Below are 21,351 nucleotides of genomic sequence, written 5' to 3' on the forward strand. Positions count from 1 at the left end.
TTATGGATTTTATGGCGCTCGTTCCAAACACCTGAGCGATAAACCCAGCGTAGCGTGCAGCACCGAAATGCCGTACACTTGGTAGCGAGCCAAAGTGCAAAATGTATTACTCAAGAGCCCAGCTCCCAATTGAAGCCAGCTGGGTTTGAACCATTAGCCGGTACAAGCAGAGACAACCTGGTTGCTGAGCGCCGACACTCCTGGGTAAATGAAACAGAGCGCTCTACACCGCTCCCTCCTCCCCTACCTACATCCACCCCCTCCACCCCGCGGCCTCCCATCAGCACCTGGGAAAATGGATTTGAAACGAGGGCAGCTCCCCACCCCCCTCCCCCAAATGAGCAGATGGAGGCTTCCGCAACGATTATCACCACATTACCTGGGAGTCTGTTGACGAACAGGAACAATACAGGCGGCGCTAATAAACCCCAATCAAACATGACACCCCCGCTAATGTCGCTCACTCCTCCATCCCTACAAGGCAGAACTAGTCGCACTGATTCATTTTCATCAAACGGCCCGGCTACAGCTGCATCCTCTACGAGCGGGGGAGAGACAGTAGAGGTGATTTCTTTCATAGGTCTCAGCCTTGGCTCACCTTATGATCATAAAAGCACGCTGGAGTCATTAGTAGGACATCAAAAACGCTGTTTTCTCATGAATTGTACTCTTGTCTGGGTAGAAACTGCATTTAGACCATCGTGAAACTCTGAAACTCCTCACTAAATTCAGATACAAGATTCTGTTAGGGTCAGCAGCTTCAGGAGATTTATATGAAGGGAGTACACGCATGTAACTTTATGAGTTCTTGCCAATTCATCTGTATGTTGTTACTATATGCACGCCTGCAAACTCCAGTGGGATACTGTAGCAACACGGCGTCCGGCTCCGTGAAGAGGACCCGCTCCCTATGTAGATATAAACAACCCATTCGAAGGTAAGGAAAACATCTAAGGATGGGTGCACAGAAAGTGATGCTTGTCAGATCTCACTTTATGTCATATGAACTTTGCTAACTTTTTTTGTGAAGAAAGATTTTCAGGAGTTTAGTTTTAAATCAAATAGATTTGTGGTATAATAACTGACACTCAGTGTATAACAGAGCAGTTGCAGACAACCGACTTCACACTTCTTTTGCTCTCTCTCCTTTTGTTTTAGTGTTAGTGCTCGTCTTTCTCCCTCTGGGAGTCTAACACTCTCCCTGTCTCTCTCATGCCTCCTTCTTTTACCCAAAAAAGCCCAACTGTAACAACAGTTGTCTCCAAACAACCAGGGGATTCCAGACGACTGACCTCAGAGCTGTTCGTCCACCGCTGAGATACAAATATTTACAACTATCACATTCAGCTCAGCGGTGGAGGCCGCCCCGCCACGAGAAACACTCCCCTGATTGGGCCCCGCCTGGCTTCAATGCCCCTGCAAAACAAATGAAACTAGCCCTCATTTGTCTCTTTTCCTTCTCTTAAACCAACCGGAAGATACACATGTCAATGCACAATTGACGGAAAGTGCAAACTGGAGTTAAGAAAGTTGCAAGTGCTAAAGAAAGCTCATGTCATTCCCCACTTTCTCGTAGTTCATCAACAAAATTTTTTTTCATGACTAAGACGAGACGATGACAAGAACATCATTACATTGCAGTCAGTTCAGACTACATAAAGGAAAAGACACGCCAAAAGCAAGAAGGGCGTTCTTATAACACGCTTTTGCCTTGCACATTATCATGTCATTCACACGCCTTTTCATGCGACCGGGCTGCAGAGAATCAGCAAAAGTCTAGAGGCCATGGAGCCCGGACATCCGGGGGAGGAACCTGGGAGCTCATTCATGTTGAAAGGAGCCAGTTGAGGTGGTTCGGCATCTGATCCGGATGCTTCCTGGAAGCCTCCCTGTGGAGGTGTTTGGGAAAAGTCCAACTGGGAAGAGACCCACAACACACTGGAGGAATCACATATCCCATCTGGTTTGGGAATGCCTCGGAGAGGACGTCAGGGCTACCTACCTTACTGTCTTCCTTCTTCTGTGTTCAGGTTTACCAGTTAGAGACTCCACCCACTGACATTTAACTACATCAATGAGATTGTTTCCCCTCTCAGAACTATTCCTGCTGCTCCAGTGAGCTACACAGTACCTGATATTAGAAGTAAAAGCGATCATTTATGGCTTAATTGACAAATGAACTAATACCGCTCCTTGTGTATCTTCTATGCACTTTTATTTTGCACTGATGATTGAGCCTTTATTGCTCTATAACCAGGTATTGACTCCCCGTCTGGTCTTATCAGCTTACGTTTCCCAGGTGGAGTACGCTGTGATTGTACTTGTTTTATTGTCTGCCTTCTACTTCTCCGCGAACACAATTTGATTTGATCTTTTCCCTCTGAATAAAACACCAGAGGTGTTGTTTTTTGTCCTCCTTGTACTTTGATTTTTTTTATTTTATTGTTAAAAATCAGTCTTTGTTGCTCGTATCGCCAGAGAAAAACAACAAAAAGATAATATTTCTCAGATGTGGGTGAATTGGATAAATCACCGTGCTAAGTAAAAACACCACTAAGGGTCTGAAAAAAGCCTGAGTACACAATATATTCCTTTTCAAAGCACCCGCTGCAGTAGTTTGTGTTTGACACTGATCAAGCATAATCATCAGGCGATCAGGGCTTGTGTGTGTGTGTGTGTCGGTGTGTGTAACGTACACACACCGACACACACACAAAGAGCATCTCCCCCTCTATCTTCCCAGTGCAAGTAGAGCTAACCACTCCAGGGAGCTGGAGACTCAATTAATGACATACATACAGCACTTGAAAGATGTCAGGGAGAAAGAAACACACAACTGCGCATATGCACATTAAAGGCTGTTATATACAGTATATCTGTGTGTGTGTGTGTCTTGTACTCGCATGCATACAGTACAGTATGTAGGCTAAGGCCGGCCTCTGGGAAATACTGTATGCTCTTCTGCATTATCCGCCTTGGAGCCTTTAACATATCTAACGCACTGAAACAAACTGTAACCTGTTTTGAACTAAACAACGTTACCGTACGTTCGGTTCAATGCAAACTCTGCTGCAGCTGATCAAACAGGAACAAATGGTGGCACTTGTGAGTAAAAATGTCTGACTTTACTGTCAACTGTTTGAGATATAACTAGATAGAAAATGTGGATGTGTATTAGTGTGTATCTTTCCATTATATCAGCATGACGTAGAGGGGTAGCTGTCGTGTTTGCTGCCGTATATATACTGTATAATGTCCCTTTGCACTACTATACAAACATTGTACTCTTACCTTTTGTAGTAGCTGTAACAGGAAGCTCTGACGGTAGAAAGGCCAGTAGACTGTAAGAGAAGGCCAACAGGGGGATTCATAACCTTATAGTATAACAGCTATTCCGTGCATGGTTTTATAAATGTACCATCAGTTTTCAAAGTTCAATCTAATCTTTAAAATTACTGTTTTTATGAATGGAGTCTGGTGGCTTTGAAGAGAGCAATATAACTGCTTCAGTTCCACGTCGTCTGACGGCGAGGTAAAGCCTCTGTGGACGGGAGCAGCAGAAAAACATATTTTAGCCCCCTGTATCCACCCTTTAAGTTCTTCATTCAATACGTGTTATAAGATCAGAGGATCCAGTTCTAGTCTAGTTTTTAGTTTAGTTTAATCTAAGAATTAAGAAACTTTAAATATTCTTTGTAAGAGAAGGTTTCCCTTTTTCTAAAATGTCATTTCTTTTTGGAAGTGAGCTCTTCATTTTACACCTCTGTGGTCTCCTCCACACACCGAGGCCTCACCTTCTCACTCCGTCTCCCCGGCTTAGGCACGGTCTGCTGCCGCTGAGGGGTCGCCACTTGGAGGAAGACGGTGGCTGCTCACAGATCCCGGGGTCAGAGGTCATTCCTGTTCTCCTGGCAAAAGGTGAGAGGACCAGAGCACGGGTCAGTGGTGCTGAAATCTCATTTAAGAGATTGACCCCCGGGGGGCGGCTCGAGCCGGTCCGGCGCTTGAAGATGTCGTCACCGGGGGGGGATGATGTATAGGTTTGGGTCCAAACGCAACACACACATCCATGTGCACACACACCCAGGTCGACAGGCGCTGATGCACAGAGCTTCAGAGCATGTCAGTGTGGTAACACATCTTTCATCAGATAAGATGAAACTTTAAATGAGTCTAGAAACAGAGACGTTACAGCAAATAATAACACAGTAGCACAAAGAAACAAGGATATACTGTAGATAAGAATAAGGATAGGGTCAAAATCATACACAACTGATGAAACAGGTTAAATAGAAATGTTTAGGTCACAGTATGAAAAGGTGGTACAGTTTATCATCCGCTGATTCAGGAAAAACACATCAATTCACATTATATAAACGGTATATAAAAGCATCGGGTGTCTGTGTGAGTGGAGGGAAGTGTTGGTCTTGTACTGTCCTTGTCTTTGTGAGGACCGATCTGAGTTGAGTGAGGAATTTTTTTACAAACTCAGGACATTTCTGCCAATCCTTACATCCTAAAACGTCCATTAGAGTATGGATTTATGCATTTGTCATTATACGTTCATCTTGAATAAACAGATACAGGTAAAGTAAGCAACATGGATGTGTTTGGAAGCTCAAGAGGTAAAGCATTTCCTCTCTGAACATCTTTTCCTCCCTCTCTCTGACTGATTTTCAGTCTTTCACCATCTCCATCTCCAGATTAGTCTCATGCATCAGGGGAGCCACATGGCCTTATACACGCCATTTGTGTTACTTTCTTGAATTATTGCGAGCGGTACGGCTGTCGAAGCGAACAGAAGGGAACAAAGACAGTGAAATGAACCCCTCATTGATCTCCGTATTGAGAACATCTGCCCCGGACCTGAGGGGGGTTGGGAGACTCGGAGGAGTTGTGGGAAGTTGCGTGCATACCAAGCAGCAGAGCTCAGGTACAGACACCAAGTTCATTTAGTGTATTTAAAAGAGAGTTCATTTAAAAACATCAACTCGTATAACCTTCAGGCATGCTGCTCAGAAAATGTGTTATCATGTCATAACCATAATATCGATAACCATTAATATCACGTTCCAAGAATGGACGGATAAACCGTAAACATGTTAATGATAAAAACAACCGCTGTAGAGGAGGTGGAGTGATCTGGCGCTGCACCCGGAGGAGCAGGAAATAGACCGCAGTCCAAAGCAGCCACAACAAAGTTAGAATCTGAGTACGAGCGTCTTTAACGACTGCACATTTTGGGGCCAAAATTCATGAACCAATTGGCTAGCTAGCTGTACCTAAGCAACAGGGCCACACCCCGTCTTTGGAGGCTGTCAAAAGTTATTCTGGGAAATGTAGGAAAGTTAACTGAGGTATAATTAGACAAGGCAGTTTGAGGGAAAGCGGGTCCACTAGAAATGTAAGTTTAACCACTTAATCACAGAATAACTCCTGGAATGCATTGAAATCACAGATTGATGATATCTCGGAGTGTAACCGTATCCAAGGGAGGGGTTTGCTTTTAACTGCCAGCTGCTGGAGTTTTGCGGTGCAGCTGTTATTAAATAAACGTCTCATCTTAAGCTGCGTATCAGGATGGCGTGGAGATCAAACGTAAGGGGCCCGTTTGAAACCTGCCTTAATTATAATAGGAGGAGAGCTGAATTTCATTTCATATCATACTGTAATCCTGACGCTGTATCCGTCACACAAACACTCTGACAGTTTCCTTTACGTCCGGGCGCTGGACGGGAGCCCGTGCTGCCTGAACGCAGCCACATGTGGGGCTGATTATTAGGGGCCGAGTGTTTACGGCGGACCCAGATGTTGGGTGTTTAACATGGCACGGGCGGAGTGGCGAGTTTTGACAGCTCGCGGTTCGGCTCGACCTACACTTTTGGTTGTCGGGCCGCTGAGGCGAAATGTCAAACATGCAGATAAGGGCCAAGTAAATGTGATTACAGCGATTCATTTTCTGTGCTGCCCGGCCAATCTGTCCAACGTCGGTCAACACCTCTCCTGTGTTTGGAGGGAAAGATCCAAGGCTGCAGGGCTTCCTGAAAACCACCCACTGGCTCAACTCAAAGAGATGGATGGATGAATAAATACATGACTGATATTCAGAAAGGAGGGAGGGATGAGAACGTTGATTAACTTGTCATGTGTTCACACCAAGCACGGATTTTCCTCTGAAAAATTTGAACTGAAATTTATAAAAAATGATTTTCTTTATGAATACTTGCACATCCCTGCAGGGAAATAATATTACGGACCTTGATTTCCGGGCATTTCCGCCTGTGGAAATATATGTTTGACCAATGAAATCCTTTGCTCCAACTGATCGCCGTCATTCGGCACAGTAATTAGCCATGTGCTTCTGTTTGTTGTAAAAAGCAAAGAGACGAAACTCTGGTGTTTTTTTGACAACAGACACTATTTTGGATAGAAAACGCTTATTATATTTATAATATTTTATAGTTCAACAGAGGCCATTTCAGTAGAATATGACAACAAAATAGAAATCATTGTGTTTTACTTTTGTATGGCACTTTGTAGGCGGACGTTTTACTGGCGTCCAGCAGTCGCCTTCAGTCCAAAATAGCGGAAGCGTAGCTCTGCTGCTCGGCGCTGATGTCGCAATGGAACGAACAATTGACTTTCACTTCTTGGCAATATACTGTACGTTCTTTGATGAAAGTCTGATGATGGATGAATGAGTGAATGAGTGAATTACTGCATGACAAAAAGCAAAGTGAATGAACGGATGGATAATAAATCTGCTGAAAGGAGAGACGGATAGACGGTCAAACAGAAACATCTGTTTGATAAGTCACTGATTAACTTGGGAATAAACTAATGAGGAAGGGAGTGAGTGAATGAATTAAAGTAAGAGTGAATTAATGGACATTTTCTAAAAGGAATGGACATATCAAACAGAATCATGTGCAGAACGCAAAGAAAAAAGGAAGGACGGGTAGGTGTGTCAATGACTTAATGATGTGAATGAATGAATTAATAGATGATATGAAAAATCCCTCAGAAGGAGCAAAGGAAGGTTCAAAGAAAGGGAAGTTGAATAATCTGCTGGCAGAGAGAGAGGAGTGAAGAGTGAAGGAAACCATCTGAGCACAGTGGATGTGTTTTCAGCATGAATGAAGAGGGAATCCAGAAGGAGTCAAAGCATCAACCTGGTGTTAGAGCCTTGTAGTACGGGCCGCAGAAGAGTCCTCCTTGTGTTTATCAAGGTAAGCTCAAAATAAAAAGCAGATAACCCCGAGTATCTGCAGGCTCCAGGGCAATCACACATTTCAGAATATGCTGCTGTCAATTTAATATTCCTGGCCTCTGGGAGTGAGAGATCAGGTGACTGGGGTATAAATAGGCCATCCGCCATCGGTTCATCTCAGCCGACTCCTTGACGGGATCAGAGTGACTGAGGACTGACTCTGATGTCAGTCAAAATCAGGACAGCTGTCGCTGAGGGAGCTCCGAGTCGGCGGCGGTGAGCTTCGGTGTGTCCCCGAGACACCGACAGGGAGGATGAGGTTTACATCTGTGTTCTCTAAAGTGATGGGGGGGGGGTCGCACCAGGGAGGGTGGACTGGGCCGGCGGGGTCTGGAGGTGAGCGGAGAAAACGCGGAAATGCAAAAGGTTCACGGCACACCGACGGGATGCAAAGCGAGTCGGCGGCAGTTTCACTGATGCTGCTCGAGGCGGTGCATCCCTGAGCAGATGTAACTGTCAGACTCAAATATACATGAATGTTTCTGGAGGGTAAACAAACACAAAGTACGCATCAATCTACAGAAAAACAGAATCCCTGACGAACATGCTTGACGTCTATTTTACCTTTCTTTTAATTCATGTTTTACCATTTTCTAGTGAGGTATATTCAAGTAGTAACACACTCACAGTGTTGGCCTGAGGACGTATTTATAGGAAGGAGAGATACACCGTTACAGCAATAGGAGACTCTGCACACTTAAGTCGATATTTTGCACATTCTTTCGTCAATATTTGGCAAATTCAATCGATACTTTGCACATTATTAAGTCGATATTTTGCACACTCTTCAGTCGATATTTTATCCATCCTTTAATCAATATTTTGCACATTCTTTGGTCAATATTTTGCACATTATTTAGTCAATATTTTGCACATTCTTTGGTCAATATTTTGCACATTATTTAGTCAATATTTTGCACATTATTTAGTTGATATTTTGCACATTATTTAGTCAATATTTTGCACATTATTTAGTCAATATTTTGCACATTATTTAGTCAATATTTTGCACATTCTTTAGTCAATATTTTGCACATTATTTAGTTGATATTTTGCACATTCTTTGGTCGATATTCTGCAACTAGTATGAGAACCACGTTAACTTTGTTTGGGAGCTTCAAAGAAAATACTGCTGGAGTTATCTGGGAATTAAAACTGCTGATAAAAAATGTTATGTTTTCCCCATGCAAAGAAACTGCAAGTATTCAGTGCTTCTCCTGCAGATTACTCTTCCAAAGGTGGAGAAGCCTCTAAAACCGCATTAAAATCATCGAGGGGCAGTAAAATTCTCCAGTGAAAACCGCGCTATTGAAATTCATTTAACAGCTCCTTGATGCAGGCTTCATTGCAGGTTTTAAAGACTGACCACTGAAGGTTTAAATTAAAACCACCAATAATATAAAATACTGTATATTAATAAAAGAAATCTATGTTAAAAAAGTAAAAAAAGTTCTGTTGCACTATTGACCACTGCTGCACTAAAACTCAACACTAAAACTCAATACAAAACAATGTCTGCTAAATTACTTTAATGTAACATAACCGGTGAGCTTCCACAAACATGCAAAGTGTATCTTCCCTTCTTGTCTTTCTATTCATATAAATAAAATGTACTTGACTTGATTACTGTTTATTAGAATACGACATAATCTCTAACAAATCCCTGCTCCCAAAGCAATAACACACTATGATACTGAGATTGTTATTCCTTTTACATTATGTCATGCAAAAACGCTTTCATTATTCTTATAAATGATTCACCTAAATCTACTTCCAGTAAATAAAATATAACAACTTTAAGAAAACAGACAACGTATGCAAAGAGATGACAGTTATGCTGCGTTTTAAATGCCAACACCAATACTCTGCAAGTCCACTGGGATTAATATAGTGTGCTATCTTTCCAGCTATCCAGCTATTTGTCGAGGTAATGTTTGGTGAAAATAACATGATCAAAGCATCAGCTGCTGAGAGAGCAATGAAAAGGAAAAGGGTTAGACAAGCAGGTGCACCTGCTATCCACCAAATGACTGAGGCAACAACTTAACTGGTAATTTAGGACAACAGCAGCCGTTTCTACTGCAGTTTCACAGAATCAGCAAGTCGGTTTAACTAGTAGCACAATGACAACAGATACCGACAAACACCTTTAATGTTTCTTTTGTAAAGGCAGACTTTTCCTTTCTTATTTCCCCGCAGCTTGGCTTATAAAATTCTTAGTGTTTTCTCCATTATGCCGTTCTCCTGGATTCCCTGGGAAATTCAACGCACCCTTTATAATTACTGCACCAACTGCCGGATGACAAGTCTCATTTGCCTTTGCTGGAAGAGGTTGTCTCTTTCCTTAAGTACCTCTGTTGTGCTGATGTCCTCCCCTTGTCACTACAAATTCCCATCTTTACCTACGCAGCCGGTGGCGCCTTCAAATATGGATACACGGCCTGCTTAAGGAGAGCGCTGTCAAGATAAACAGGGATAGCGATGCTCAAAGGGGCCGGATCTACAGGCAGATTTCCTGTGTTTGAATTAATACCGCATGAGTGGGCATGGTTGAAAAAACACAAGGTAGGAACGTTACCTTTAAAGGTAGAAACACATAGGTGAGTCTCACATATCTGACACTCAGGACACTTTATGATAACCATCATTAATAAATGAGTTAATTGATAGTTAATTAAACTTTAAATAATAGTATTAGAATTTTTTTAGTGATGCTATAATTTGTTATTTTAACAGTTTATTGTTGCACACATAACATACAATAACCATCCAAATAATGATTATAGATGGTTTACAAACTAATTATTAACCATTGATAAAGTATTAACTATCTAAATAATGTTCATAGATACTTTACATATCCATAAGTATTTATAATAGCCATCCAAATGATGTTTATAGACTTAATATAAATAATTAATATAGTATATAAAATGTTGTGCAATAGTAAACTGTTAATAGTTTATTAATGTAATCAGAATGTAATTGTCTCGTAACAATATATAATTAAATAAACAAATGATTTCATATTAAACAAACTAATGATAAAATAAATTATAGTATTACTAATAAATAGTAAACATTATTATTGGTATTTCAGTAAAATAACTATAAATGATATTTAATTAACAATCAATTTACCATTTTATTATTGATGATTATTATAAAGTGTTACCTTTAGATGAATCTACATCCGTCATAATTAATACAACCTGTCTATATTCTTATTTATGACCAGTGGAGAGAAACACAAACTCCTCAGTTACGCATGCAAATTCATTTTGGATTCATACAGTCAGCAAAAAAATAAGAATTGAGTCTTAAAGATCTGACTCATTTTGGCCAATTTCTGATTTTCCGATCCCGGCATGCTGCTGGATTGTGACCTAAAACATCATACGCTCAGTATTAACACAGAAAGGTTTGCAATCTGTTTGTGCAGTCTGCATGTCGGAGCATGTCATGGTCACCTGGGATGGACACTCAGCTGATAGCTTATACATTAAGTATGAGAATACTGTCTGCGAACACGAACGACATGTCGCGCGTATCAGGGGGGACAAGAAACCTTTTTGTTGTGTTGTTTTGTGTTGTTTAATATAAAATAAGGTCAACTGTTGAGGAACATAATTCATAAGAATATCAATATTGAGGGTAGCCACAAGTGAGATGTTATTATCAGAGAAAAGTATTTACAAAAGCACGCATGTCCAGACAATAAATACTCAAATACATCCATAAATACTGGACACAAAAACAAGAATGAAGTCTGCACACTAGAGGCTGCTCCCCAAGAATATCTCTTAATAATGTATGTTCTTAATGCGGCTGGGACGCGATAATAACGCGTTAACGCAAATTCATTTTAACGCCACTAATTTCTTCAACGCATTAACGCAACTTGCGATATTTAAGTTGTAGCGGGCTCAGTTTTAAAGCTTGTGAGTGACGATACTGGCATCATAAGAAACTAGAAAACCTAAAGAATCCATTATATCCATAATAAAGCATCATATTTACCCACTCCCTTGTTGATAAGAGTATTAAATACTTGAGAAATCTCTCTTTAAGGTACATTTTGAACAGATAAAATGGACAATCATGCGATTAATCGTGATTAAATATTTGAATCGATTGACTTCAAATGCTGATTTCTGGTAATCTAACAGAAAAATAAGGCTTTTAACTTCTACAAAGCTAAGTGAGGGATGTTTGTGCGCTGAAGAAAAGCTGTATAATTGAATGTTTGACTAAGAAGAGCATTGCCAAACCAGAAACCAACAATAACTTCAAGCTTGGTTTCAAAGGAAAAATCTACTAAATGCCAAATGATACAAAACATTATGCTGATTTGCTAAAAACTGACCATCAAAATTAAAATATTTCCACAAACAGAGAACGTGCCATGCCTGTTAACGTTCACGTGCACTTACATTACTTTGCTGAACCTCATGTGCCTTTATCAACTCCTAGAAAGTGACATTTAGTAACCTGAGTGAGGATGGCATGCATCTGGATGATAACTTTGCTTTAACGGGTTGCTGTCCCTTCTGTTTTCCCCATGTTCCTCATTCCACATGACAGATGGCTCAAACAGACAGGTAGCTGGTATGAACACAACATCAGAATATGTAATGTCTTTGTGAAGGCCTCCGCCCGTCCCTGTTGTCTCCGTTCCCCGAGCATGGTGAAAAAAGAGGATGTCTTCCCGTCCGAATGTCTCCTCTGTTACCGTCGGCTCCGTCTGTCTCAGCAAAGTGAGCACATGGTTCATGCATAAATCAGCAGCACGGTGATCCCAGGTTGTCCCCTGATGCACCGCCTCCGGTGATCTGGATACCGGAGCCGTGCCATTACGCTGGCGCACTGAGCCAGTCACCGCTAAACAAATATGAAACCGCGCCACTTTGTGTCACAAATTTTTACATTCAACAGAGGTCACGTGAAAAGCGAAGGGAACCTTTTTCGCCCATCTGTGAGCTAAAACGTTAAAAAGGTGGGCGAGCCTCGTGGGAAGAGAGGAAGAGGAGAGAGAGTGAGGATGTAAGCCATTACAGCTGTGCTCATCACACAGCTATCTAAGATGTATGATCCCTGTGGCCATCTCAAATATGTATTCTCTTACCTGTGACTCAAATCTATAAAATATGATGCTTTTGACAAGAGCTAGGGGACAAAGTGGAGTTGTCACATGATGTAGTGATAGCCAAGGTCGTGCATTCACCTTGCAATCATCCGACATTAGTACTGCAGACAGTTCTTTACAGCAACAGAACCACATTACAAAAATATAAATACAAAACTTGCTCGCTCTACATAGACATGAACGAGCATCGCTCAAAACAGTGAGGCGACAGACGTCAGCTAAAACCACAATATCACTCTATATTTCAGCTGCTTGGCAGTAATGTTAGCTGACCAGACAGAGGTCTCTCCATGAATCAATGCTGATCCTAGTGTTGGCTTTTCCTGCTCAGCGCAGGCTTCAGCAGCGGGGCTCCTCAACGAGTTACGTTATCGCCTCCCGACCGCAGCCGTCAGCCGAAGACACCGGCACCCGGTCGGTAACGAGACGATAACGTAACTCGTTGAGGAGCCCCGTCTCTTCACAAGACACGGGAAACCTCTGTTGGTCTGGAGGAGCTGCAGCAGTTATTTCTGCACAAACGTCCACTGAACATTCACTAGATATTCTCAGAGCTAAACTAACTCTTCAGCAGTGTGGAGTGAGCACGCGTTCACGTCTAGAGGTGGAGCGAGACAGCGAAGACGCGCGCGCTGTCTGAGTGAAGGAGAGCAGGCAGCGGAGACGAGACAGTGGCCACAAGTGAGCGCGCATATGCGAACGCGCATGTGTGCCGACCCGCTACATTTACTTTGGTTGCCTAAACCTAACTAAATTGTTTCCTGTGAAAACTGAAGTTTATTGTGAAAAGACAGGAACGAAAATTGAGAAATGCGTCACGTGTTGCTGAACATTTGTAGGAAAACGCTAAAGAAATGTGGAAAAGGGGTTATTGAACAGGCTATTGTTAAAAAAAAAAGGAACATTTTCTTAGTAAATGAATGAAACGTGCAGCTGGATCTCTGCACACACTGGCAGCCCTGAGTGGGTTTTCTACACTGATCACATCTGTACTGGTAAATCAGAAAGTGGGTCAACTTTGAACTTGAGTCGGTGATTGCCGTGAGGCAAACAAACACTAATATAAAGAAGAATATATGAATATGTTTTCAGGAAAATAATTTGTTTAGTTTCTTTAGACCTTATTTTGACTTACCCTATATCAGCCTGACATTACATAAATATAAATATACAATATGAATTCAGATCATAAATAATTTAATCTCATGAAGCTGCTCTGGGAAACACATTTACATACTTGCAAAAATGCCCGTCTCATAAACTTAAACCACAAAGTGAGCCTAACATTGAGATAATGTAGACTGTTTGTCCAGATTACTTTCTGCTATCACAGTAAGAACATCTCCGCACAGGAAGTGAAGAACTGAATCAAACCTTAAATCTTCTCTTTTGTAATTAAGGCACAAATTATGTTTTTCTGAGTACGTTATGCAATATAATAATATAATAATGCCAGCTCACATTACTTACATATCAGATTTTCAAACCTTCATGGCCACTGTAGGAATCGTAAATTACTAATAAAGCATATTGTAACCTAGAAGAAAAGTATATTTAGATGTTTTAAGCTTTGACAACTTAAAGATGCACTTTAGAAAATTGCAAGTTTTGGTCACAGACTGCAAATAAGTGGACGTAGTCACCACAACGTCATCCATTGGTTTGTGGACTACAGTTTTGAGGCCTCGAGTTCGGGTTTATGGCCGTCGCCAGACCTGCTTTATGGTCTATTTCACTCTAAATTGGACGATAAATTACTAAATGAACATCATGCTGTATTGAAGAAGACTTGAAACTGGTGATTGAGACCATAAACTCATGTTTACAATGTTTACTGAGGTAATAAATCAAGTAAGATGTAGGCTCATTTTCTCATAGACGTCTATACAATCAGACTTCTTTTTGCAACCAGATGCAAAGGCTTAAGGCTTTGGCTTCACTTTACAGGCCCGGAGGTTGCACACTGGTTTTGGTCGAATCGTTTCATGAAAAATGTACTCTTAATTCACTGTAGTATGTGCAATCTATGCAGCTTTTTAAGTATCAATGGTTTTCAGTCATTACACTGTAAATCAGTGCAGTGATGTGTTCAACAAAGTGCTGTGCAAGGATTTCTAAAAAAAAAAAAAGTAACCAAAGAGAAAAGTTGTTTAAGCAAAACAAAAAGGTACTGAAGTGAAACTGAACTGTTGACTTCAAAAACTCCATCTGTTAACGTTTAAGTGCTGCAGCAGCACAGACTTGCTGTAAAGTCGGAGATTTGCTGAACAAAATATTACATTCATGCATCAACAGAGCCACTAAAGTTAGAAAATCAGCAAACCAGCCTGCAGCTGCTTGATGCCTGTTTGACTTCTACCATAATGCTTGGTGTATCAGAGCACACGGGATTTCCCTTGTGCAGGATTTTTGAGGCTGTGCAGATGATAAGTCATCTAAAAATATGGAGTTTTAGTATTTATTTTAGCTTGATTCCAGCTTGTTTGTGTGTCACCCAATGCAGGTCGGCCAGGTTAAGATTGAGGCATCCAGAGCAGCTGACAAGGCCTTTGCTCCTGTGTGTTCCCCCACTGGGAAATCCACAAGCTGATGAATGTAGAATTGGTTTCAAGCGTGTCTAGTGATTATTTAGACCTGAACCTGTCCTCTAATAAGCATTCTGCATCACGCCTCGGTCGGCATAAACCTCCTTTTTCGACTACATCAGCTGTTAATTGGTTTATTTTCTCCAGCAGATGAAACTTCTTTTCACGGAGAGCGAGGCGATGTACAAGGAGATTCGGTGAAGACGGGGCGGAGGGAGGTGGGAGAAGTCACTTTTGATGATATTACGTTTTAATTATTTCTGTAAATACAGGAGGCTGGGGCTCCTGGGCGAAACTGTCAGTCGATTTTTCATTTCACGTGCGGTTGTAAGGTGTCTAAGTCCAGCCAGCCGTCTAGCTGGCGTTCCACCGACGGCCGTGAGGGAATAACACTCCCCAACACACACATGCACGTATCCACACAGCCCTCTTCTTTCATCTTGTTAATGGACATTCCTCCACAAACGTCGGCGAGTCTACCTGACTGCAATCCTTTAAAGTTTAATTCACTCTACATTTAGCCCCGGTCATAAATACCATATTAGGTAGCAGCAGCATGTTTTATGTGCTCCCTATGGTCGTGCTTTTGTTTTAATGAAGCCATTTGCAACTTATGAGCAAAAAAAAAAAAAAAAAGGAGAGAAAGTCGCATATTAGATGGGATAGATCAGTCAGACCTATTCCCACATTGTGTTTTATACATGGGCTGGAATAAAACGAGGCCGCTGCCCATCCACCAGCGGGGAAGCAGCACTGTATTTTGACATCTTTTTTTCACTTCTTGCTGATTTAAGGAGGTCTCTTATCGGCGAGGTTTCCTGCAAATCATTGACTTAATCACATTATTCACCTGCTGCTATAAATCTACAGGAATTTGTCTCGGTGCCGTTGGTGCGCTAACATAAAATAAACTGGAACTGTATATGCCAGTTGCTGGACATGGACACTTATTTCCAAACTGCATACTCTAAATATTTGGTATACTGAGTGGCTCCGCTGGGAATTGAACCCCCAACACTGGAAGTGTGCCTTGCCCTTGATACTGCCAAAGAGTGCTACAGGAAAGAGTCCTAAAACCCGGAAATGAGTTAGCAATTTGGCACATTTTGATGCCTGAAATAAGGTCTGTGATTAACACAAGCTTAACATACGTCGAACACTAGTCCGTCTTTATCTTAGTGGTGGTGACGTGAAGTCATGAGACCGTACTGTAGTTTTTTTCATAGCCTAACGTTAGCTTTTTACTTCCGGCGACTGCATTTACGCTCCAAAAATCATAGAATTTGAATTTGTGAAGATGCTCTTGTTTTATCGAGGATTACAACAGAGTTTATTTTCTGCAATAATCCAAAAATCTAATGGGAAAATCGGAAATCCCATTGGATAAACGACATCTAGATAGACCCTGTACACAGTGTTTTTTCATTGGTTTCATCTTAGAAATGCAGTTGCATAAGAAAAAATGTATTATGCTTCAACGTCATTGATATATTTGCCAAAGCCTTGTACAGTTTTCACAAGCTAGACAATACAAGTTAGACAAATACCTTACGCAGCAACAGCAACAACACTAATTGCGGTATTTGAATTAACTAACAAGCAACACCTTCACAACTTGTGATCTCAGAAAATTCATCTCCGCTTCTGATTTTACCACTGCTGAGGATAATTAACATGTAAGGAACTTGTAAAAGTACCTGGAGGAAGCGAATACTTACCAAGGCAAGCAATTGATGACATGTTGTCTGAGTAAATTGAGCATCAAAGATCATTTCTTCTTCTCTCATGGTATTTGGTTAATTGTTCTGTACGCTCTCTCTTCTTACTGGATCCCATTGGTCTTGAAGCATGCTGTGTCATTTTCTGTTATGGACTTTATTATTATGCCTCTGTATCAATGTCACCGTGACAAATGTCTCACATTTATTTGTACAGATGTTCTGGTACAAGCTCTTTTGTGATAGAGCTAAAAGGGAAAGTGACACCAAACTTTTCTTTCCGTCAGAGCCATGTGGCAGGAGTCTTATCACGACAAGCATACCATCTTTTCACTTTCAGATCTCCACATCTTAAGGGAGGTTTCTTATTATGTATGCTAAAGACGGCGATAACAAATGCAAATTTATGGAGCAGTTAAGTGTCACCTCACTTTAAACGTAAGGAAGCCATCCAAAATGCTCCCCTCTCCCTTTACTCAGAGAGAATCTCTCATCAAAGTTATCGGGTGGAGCTTTGAACGGTGGAAACGCTGGGATGTCACATCTTTTGTTTCCTCTAATATCCCTGGAAAATCTGGTTAAAATCAGAAGATACAGCAACGAGCCGGTTTCCCTTGCACAGATTCCACACTGTTTTCACAGCTGTCTCGCTCGCAGGACGCGGCTGAAGGTGGGGGGATGGAGAAGAGGGAGGAGGGGGATGGAGCTGCTGCGATCAACTCATGTGTAAAGATGAGAAATGAGAAGCAAAAAGGATAAACCAATACATTGAGTGTCTGACAAAACCAGAAGCACTGTTTGAAAAGAAAAGTAATAGCTGCCAGAAGTCAAAAACTCTGCAGCGCCGCTACAAGTTTAGATTTAGAGTCTTTTCCTATGATATACAGACAGTATAATCTGTTTATCTATCCATCTATAGATACAGGATGTGACCAGAGGTTACAAACTCGACTTTAGTCCGAGGATGCTGCAGCTCAAATCATTATTAGTGACTCCATTCCCATTTGAACGGTTATTGTTGGGCACAGTATCATGCAACTGGATGGCAGCTGCTCACAGGTAATGTCCCTCTCATGCCGTAGTTATTAGGCCTCTGGTCAACAGCCAAACACAGCAGCTGTCCGTCCAACAGCAACCTATAAACCCCTCTAACTCTTGGTTATAAACAATAATATGCAGGCAAATGGGGTGGCCAATGTCACACGTGGCCAGATAAACACGTGGAAGGTCATCTCGCCACCCAGCCACTTCCCCGAAATAATTGTGTAACAGTTTCGCAGTTTTGAAGCTTGTGGAAATATAACTATATTTAATTCATAAAAGACATACTGGAGTGTTTCCTGGCTCATGCAGCTTGGACGAGCTGCACAGCTGTGACAGATCTTTTTTGTCCTTTGTGGAATGAGGTAAGTACTCCATATGACAAAGTGCCACCCTGGCTACCTTTTTTTTTTTTTGCTTTGAATAATCCGGGGACATGGACCTAACGTGAACTGACATTTGAAACGTCCGTCGCAGGTTTCTGTTAATAAATGATTCACGCGGCCGACCCAGGAGACGGGGAGTTAATGCCATCTCAGTGGCAGCGATCTAAAACTTTGACTCAGATCCAGCTCCGTCCTCCAGGGGATGGACAAATGGACATTGCCAACGTCTCTCTTGTGCCCGGGGTCTCCATTATCGACCCCAAAAAACAGACATGAGAGACCATAATGATCCAGTGTCAGAATGCAAAGTGCCGCATAGCTGCTTTTATGTGTGTGTTTTCCCCCATCGTGAAGAGGAGGAAGTTGTGATTCTTTTTACTGCCACACAGCTTTAGGTGCACTAACAGCATCCGAAGGTCCCTCAGAGAGGCCTAATGTGAATTTAATGACCTGACGCTGGGCGAATGACAAGTACGCAAGGTGAAGGTGACAACCTTTTTTTCCATCTATATGATTTTTTTCCCCTCCGACTCCCTCCCCTCTCCCCAGGTCTTGTTTTCTGAGAGCCGTGGTGATGTTACATCTATTATACCAGCGTGCATTGCTGGCAGTCACTGCTGTGAATTTCAACAATAGTGAAAGCTGCCTTCAAATTTACATGCTTTCTGCATTATGCAAAAAAACAACTTCCTCCCTCCTTTGTCCAAAATGACGTTTGCATTGAGACAATCTCAAAGAACATTTAAAGATAGCGGAGGAGAGGGTTGTAGCTAGAGGCGTGTCTTTCACAAGTTTGATCCCCCACAAGAGCGTACTGTACTGCATGTCACCATCCAGCCAAGACTGTACATCAGAGTGTTAATTATGCACACTTCCCTCAGAGGCAGAGCTGCTCTGCAGGCTGGAATGATCTCATTGGTCGACCTAAACCTCAGCGAGCAGAGCCAAAGAGCCGGGTTTCAGGGTTAGCTAACTGCTGATTTCAAACAGCTAAGAACTGTGGTCAGATTGTTTCCGTCATTCATCAACAACTACTCTGAATTAGCTAAATACATCGGAGGGTACATACTGTCTACATACATTTGTTTTCTTGTGGTCTGGGGCTGTTTTTCATGGTTTGGTTGAGGCCCATTAGTTCCAACGAATGCTCCAGCATACAATGGTATTTTACACAAATGCTTCCAACTTTGTGGCAACAGTTTAGGAAAGACCCTTTCCTGTTTCAACATTGGTAATGCTCCATGAACAAAGACCACAAAGACGGGGCCATGAAGACTGCTTTTTCCAATACGGCGCTGAAGAACTTAACTGACCTGACCTCAACTCCATCCAACACCTCTGGGAGGAACTGGAACGCCGACTGCGATCAAGACCTTATAACCCAACATCAGTGTTGGACCTCACTAATGCCCTCGTTACTGAAATCTGGCAATCCTCCCCAGAAGATTGGCGTCTGCTACAGATGCTATTGACAGTGCATATATATTTGGCCATCTGGTGTATCTACAAAGATCTTTGTTTCCACTCCTGGCAACCTAACAATGAGTGACATTGCAGGATTGTGGTCTCTAATGTCTGAAAAACCAACGTATCCTCATACAACAATTCATATGATATCTTACGAAAAGATATTCCTCATTTTGCGTTTTCCTACAAATGTTCAGAAGCACGTGACGCATGAGTCAATTTCAGCTTGTTACATGCATACAGGCTTTTCAAAACAAACTTCCATCTTCACAGGAAACAGCTTGGTTAGGTTTAGGCAACAAAACTACTTAGTTAAGTTTAGGAAAAGATCGACTTGGTTAGGTTTAGGCCACATGTTTAGGAAAAAGTCAACTCCGGAAGTGTCCCTACTTAAGTATGGAAGTTACATGAAAAAAACGACTTAGTTAGGTTTAAGAAAAGATCGTGGTTTGGGTTTAAATAACTCAGAAAGTGGCGCAACTTAAGGTTTCACACGGGACAAACAGTGGTCTCCTGGGCATAAGTCCAGTGTTTGACCCACTCATCCTCCCCAAACACCTCCCTGCGCGGCGTTTGTCACTCTTTATACTTCCACAATTCACGATTACATTGATTGACTACAAGTATTTTAGCAACCCAACCTTCTCTTTATGACTATAACGCTCGTACCACAGGTGTGCACCTTGAAATTGAACCAGGCTAACTAGATGTACAGTACTTTGCCTGTCTAATCTAGTGCCCTTTTTATGTCATATAACAAGAACTGGGGGTTATTTGGCTCTGCCCATTCACTTTAAAGAGATTATTGTAACAGATATTCTAATCTGCTGCTGCATTTAGTCATTATTCAAATGACTAAATGCAATGTCAATAAAATCAGCATAATATATAAGGTGAAAGAACCCCTCACAAGAATGAAATCCCCTCCCCTGAACATGTTTAGAGAGACAGATTTCCCACAAAGCGCACCGTACAAGCATTACAATCACTAAGTGCATATTTGGTCATTGAATCTAAGGGTCATCATGATCACATAATGTGCTCCAGAGGCCCCCAGCGGCACAAACACATTTGTTTCCAACAAAAACTCTTTTCATACTTCGACAGGAAACCTCGCATTCGCACAACACTTAACCACAACCGGCTCAAATCTGATTAATGCTTAAACCAATTACAGCTTCCCCCAATTAGAGGACATTACCAGGTTAAGAGCTCTAATGTATCTCCCTCACATTTTTTTTCATGAAGTATCTGTGGATGTTTGTAAGCAGATTTATTGACTTACTTTGCTGTGTGGGAGCTGGAGGGCCGTCCACGACACCCCCCGTGCCCCTCTCTTGAGATGTAAAGGAAACATGCTAGTGTGATTCTTGGACCGACACGGTGATCTAAGTTTCTAATTAAGAAACAGGGAGCAGCGCGTCAAGCACAGACACATCACTCAGCTCCTCAGCCATAATGCTGCCCTGTAATGCCCTGTGTGGTCTCAATTACACTTTCCATGATGTAGAATAACAGCATTACTGCAAAGCAAGACATGCATTCATATACTTGTAATTAAATAAAAGCCAAATCAAGATCAGACCCAAGTGATCTTGAGCTACATTCATTTAGACGGATGGGAGACAGCACTGACCTCTTGGTTAATTCTTAAAGAGACAGAGTCCAAAGGTCGTTGTCACTGAAGATAGATAATACGAGCCCTGGAGGCCAACTTTTAAAACAAGGATAACATTAT

The 21,351-nt window shown here is 41.8% G+C and overlaps 1 long non-coding RNA gene across 1 annotated transcript in view; it reads right to left on the reverse strand.

Moving 5' to 3' along the window:
- Window positions 1-3,794: 3,794 nt before the first annotated feature.
- The window catches only part of LOC141763133 (uncharacterized), a 131,561-nt gene continuing 114,004 nt past the window's right edge, over window positions 3,795-21,351 (reverse strand). Inside the window, exon 5 of the long non-coding RNA XR_012593028.1 lies at window positions 3,795-3,908. This is a non-coding gene — a long non-coding RNA (uncharacterized LOC141763133). The remainder of the gene's footprint in view (window positions 3,909-21,351) is intronic.

Source organism: Sebastes fasciatus, chromosome 24, assembly GCF_043250625.1.
Source record: "Sebastes fasciatus isolate fSebFas1 chromosome 24, fSebFas1.pri, whole genome shotgun sequence".
Classification (NCBI taxonomy): Eukaryota; Metazoa; Chordata; class Actinopteri; order Perciformes; family Sebastidae; genus Sebastes; species Sebastes fasciatus.